The sequence below is a fragment of the Cupressus sempervirens genome, chromosome 9, assembly GCF_028749045.1.
Source record: "Cupressus sempervirens isolate cs-2001-9-10 chromosome 9, ASM2874904v1, whole genome shotgun sequence".
NCBI lineage: Eukaryota > Viridiplantae > Streptophyta > Pinopsida > Cupressales > Cupressaceae > Cupressus > Cupressus sempervirens.
In genome coordinates, this window is record NC_143126.1 from 772,596,109 (window position 1) to 772,600,999 (window position 4,891).

Genomic DNA, 4,891 nt, shown 5'->3' on the forward strand with positions numbered 1-4,891 from the left:
AAAGTTGTTTTAGATTTAGTTAATACTCTTACATTTAGTTAGGAACATTGATGTACCTTAGTGATGATACCTTGGTTTTATTCAGATATTGATATATTTTAATAATGATACCTTTGTTCTAGTCTTATGATATCAAATTGTCCAAACTAATAGTCATGAAGAGCACATCTCTTGTTGTGTTGTTTCTATTTGGTTTCAACATAGAATTTGTGAGTGACTTTTAAATTTTTTAATGATTGTTGTTTATATACCTGTAATCAATGTAACTATTACCCTTTCACAATGCTAGACAATAATCAAAAGAAATAAGAAAACACAAACTTTATTGGAGAATAATTATATTGGAACTATCTTAATCATTTATGTCTATAAAGTCCATCTAGTCATCATTGTTCTAGGTGACAATGTAATTGCCTTAGGAAAAACACTATTCTTCTAAACATTGATAATCATGTTTCGTGAAACATTATCTTATTATTTCATGGTGTTCAAAAGTTTGAAGGTTTCCACCAATTTTTTGTGCTTGAGTTGCAAGTAAAAACATTTATGTATTGGTGTTTGTATTGTTCAATGATGATGGGTCAAATTTTAAAAGTATCTTTTAGTGGGAGTTAAAGAAAGTTTGGAATGGTGCCATATTCAAACCTAACACTATGGATGAGGCTATCCTCTCCACAAACTGTACAAATGAACAATTTTCAAAAAATAGAAAACATCATAGATTTTTCTAAAAATTCCAGCATCTGATCTTCATGATCTCCATAGTTTGTAGTCGAAAACAAAAAAAAATTGGAAAAAAAATCACTATATTTTCATGAATCTGAAGAAAAAAAAAAAAGACTTTATTTTGTCTTCAGGAGATTAGCCTGTCCCATTTTGAAATGAGTTGTATCAAATTTGTATTGGGTTGGACTCTTCTAACCTCAAAAGAAAAATTGAAGCTAAAAGTGGTGACAAAAATAGTGAAAGTGATCAACGGAGTCTTTTTTCGATCATCGAGACACCTTGAACACGTAAGAACCCAACTGAATCTTTCGATAACTTTCCTAATAAAAATCCTGCAAAAGAAAAATGTACACTTTGTTCGCCTTGACATGGAAAATGCATCATTGATGGACGTCATTCGCTAAGTACACATGAATCCTTTTGACCTTTATTGTCGAACAAGCTTGGGGAGTCAGCCGCGAAGCTACAACAATGGGTGAACGTCATGAACCTTGCCACTTACATAAGTAGCTTAATTTTGATGGTTTCAAATAATTACCATGAAATTTCACAGACGACAACAAGAGAGCAAAGGTAGGTAATTAGAGGGAGGATGCAACATCACACTTTTATACATTAATGTTAGTAGTATATTTAATTAAAGATTATGTATATTGAGTATACATGATAAACATTACTAGGATATTTAATTAAATATATGTACACTGACTATACATACTAAGAAGAGAAAGAAAATTAAAACTCCTTACAACCCTAACACATAGAAAGTAATTTAGCATGCTTCATGCCATTCAATGGATCTAACAAGAGTTCTAGTGGAGCTGGAGTCCCTGCCTTTTGCATAAAAAGGAGGACAAATTTGTCTAATAGTAAAAGTGTAGTGAATGTTATTTCTTTCGAAGTTTTAACATTTGACTTGTATTTTTTTGTTTGAAATATTTTAATTAATATTTTTTTTGTCTTGAAATTTTTATGTCTTAGTTGCATAGGTTTTTGCTCAAACCTTCTATTCATTGAGGTAAAATTAGTGACATCAAAGTTTTAGATCTTTATTTAACGTATGTCATTAAGTTTTTGAATCTTTGTTAAATGGGTGACATATAGATTTCAAATATTTTTTAGATGTATGAGATCAAGATTTTGGATCTATTTTCAATGTCAATTTATATTGATATAAGAATGCCATTAAGAAAAATGTAAAAATCTATAAACATAATTATAGTATTAAAACTAAAAATTTTACATGAGATACAGGTAGAATTTATGAATTTAATCATTCTCCATTATCTAGCCATAGTGTACATGGTCATGTAGATATAAATTCAATATCATAACATATATTTTCATAAATAACTATGGTAAAGATATTGTAATCTATATGATATTTAGATTATATTATATATCTAACATGTATATTTCAAAATGAAAGAATTAATTCCTATAAAAGATAAGTTAATATTTTATGGCAAAATGCATCTATATGTTAATTAACATGCTATGATTGTAAAATTTATATAATTTTAAATAAATTTAAATTTTACTAATTTTATTAATTTTATAAATTTGGGCATACATAATAGTACTTATAGTTTGTGGTTCAACTTAATTAGTCTTAAGTAAGCACAGTAGTATTCTATTTTATCTGGATGAAAATGAGCTAGTCAAAAATTCAAGATATAACCTACAATTAATGTTTAAAATTATTATCATTTTTTCAAAAGAAAATTTTTTAAAAATAAAATACACTTTTGTTATCTCTTCTAAACATTTTAAGTGGTTGTGGAGAAGCTTCACATGGTTCTTTTTGAAACTTCTGTTCTATGAACATAATTATAATATTTGCACAAATTAAATTGTTGATTGTGACATGTGTATTGTTTGAATTCTACAACCATTAGAGGGCATCTTGCTTGGCTATGTTGGTATGGGAGCCATTAACTAGAGTACAGAGAGCCCAACTCACCTATTTCTGCATATCACATTTACTTTTAAATATGTTACCTCAATTTCCAACATTAATTAAATTGATTTCTCTGCCCCAGATGTTATCTCATTTCTCCAGATTAATTTACTAATTTGATCAATGGTGAGCAAGCGACGGTGATGTCTGTGTTAGGCCAACGATATTTACGATAGTGAGTAGGCGGCGATGATGTCTATGTATGGTCGGACATACAACCAAGCATAAGCAAAGTCTTATTGGAAATGGGGGTTTGTGTCTCCTCCCTCGCCTAGTCATGTCCATTAGCACACCTGTTGGATGGTTGGGTTGATAGTGGGGGTGACACAACTAGAAAGGGTTCTTGCATTATAAGTGGTTATGGCTCTAGCCTCTTTTTCAATGGTGTTGGTGGTGCCGGTTTTGTAACCCTAGCTAAGTTCACACTAGGCACCCGGGAGTTTTATGACATTAGCTTTGTTCATGACTATAACTTGCCCCTCGCCATTGCTCCTAAGCAAGGTATGAATCAAAAGAAGATATCCATAAACTAATCAAATTTCTTCTTGCTAAAAATTAGTGACATGGTGATATCACAAAGGTTTCTAGAATATAATTTTTGGTAATTTCTTGTGATGGTAAATCAATTTTAGCCTTGGGAAAATTGGGATTAACCAATCATAAAATAGGAATTAATGTTTAAAATTAATTCAAAAATAAATCAGTTTTGAACTTTAGCAATAAAGTGACTGTGACCTCATTAAAATTAATTATAAACCACAACTGAAAACATTAGTTCACTACCTTAAGACAGGGACTAATAATTCATATCCCATACAAAGACAACACTTATTAAATTAAAATTAACATTTTTTCTTTATAATTGTGAAGAAGACAACAAACTATAAAGCCACACCCTAGAATCATTTATAACTATCAAAATAATTCCTTAAAAAATCAATCAGACTTTAACATTCAAGTAAAAAGTATTGAAAGGAACCCAACAATGAGAGGTGCACACATACATACATAGAAAGATTAATTTTGTATTATGGTTAGAAATTTCTTGTGGAACTAAGAGGCTTATCAATTGAATAGGCTATTTTCTTTCAATCATGGAAATAAAAACTTTTGACAAGGATAAAGGAGAGGATTGAAAGGAAAAAAGGAATATCAAGAAATATTAAAACTTCTTCACAATGAACATATTTATAACAATAAAATTTTAAACAATTTATCTTAATTTGGTAAATTTTGTAAATAACATTAAGTTTTTCACAACTATTTATACATAATTGTTTAGAAACTTGTGGAAAACATCTAGGCATTATATAGAAAGTAATGAATATTATTAGTTTTTCCCTCCAAATAGATGAGAAAATGGTCATTTATATAATTATAGTTAACAATTTTTAATATTAAATTGTTCAAAACAAAGTCTTTAGTTGAATTCGATGATACAACAATGGCCAAGAGAAAACCAAAGCCTTCTAGAATAAGGACACAAAGGGTGGGCTATAAAGAAGAAATTTATTGAATAGATTAAAAAAATGAATTACATTTATGATTTGTAATGGTGTGATGGATTCAAAATTATAAGGAAAAAATATCCTTTCTAGAGTATGTAGAGAAAATAAGGATAATCAAATTCATTATATTTAATCCAAATTCTTTTGTAATAGTTTTTCTTTTTAAATTGTTTCAAAATTTAATTTTCTTATTGCATTTTTAAGAATGAAAACAAATAGTCTTTTTTAAAATTTTAAAAACAAGAATAACTTACAAACTATAGAAAAGACTTTAGAGCTTAAAACAATTCTAAAATATAATTGATCATATTAATTACATTTTAACACTCCATTGATATAATAGTATCCTACCCATGACAAGAATTAATAAGATACACAATGTGTCAAAGTTCCTCTCAATTGTTAAAGGGAAAGGGACAAAAGATATATTGGTGGAAATGTAAATAAAGAATAAGAGGTGACATGAAGAGTGAATTATAAAGGTTAGAAAGATATGCAATTATGTATACAAAGGGGAAGATGAGACAGATAACAAATGATTTATAAAGACTATAAAGATATGATCAATAGAGATAGCAAGAATCAACTATTGGACTTTCTTTACTTTTTTATGTTATTGTACTAATAATGTGTTGTTAATATTTTGATACGATCTTTACAATCTTGGATAGTTTCTTTTAAAAGAATAAAACCCTTG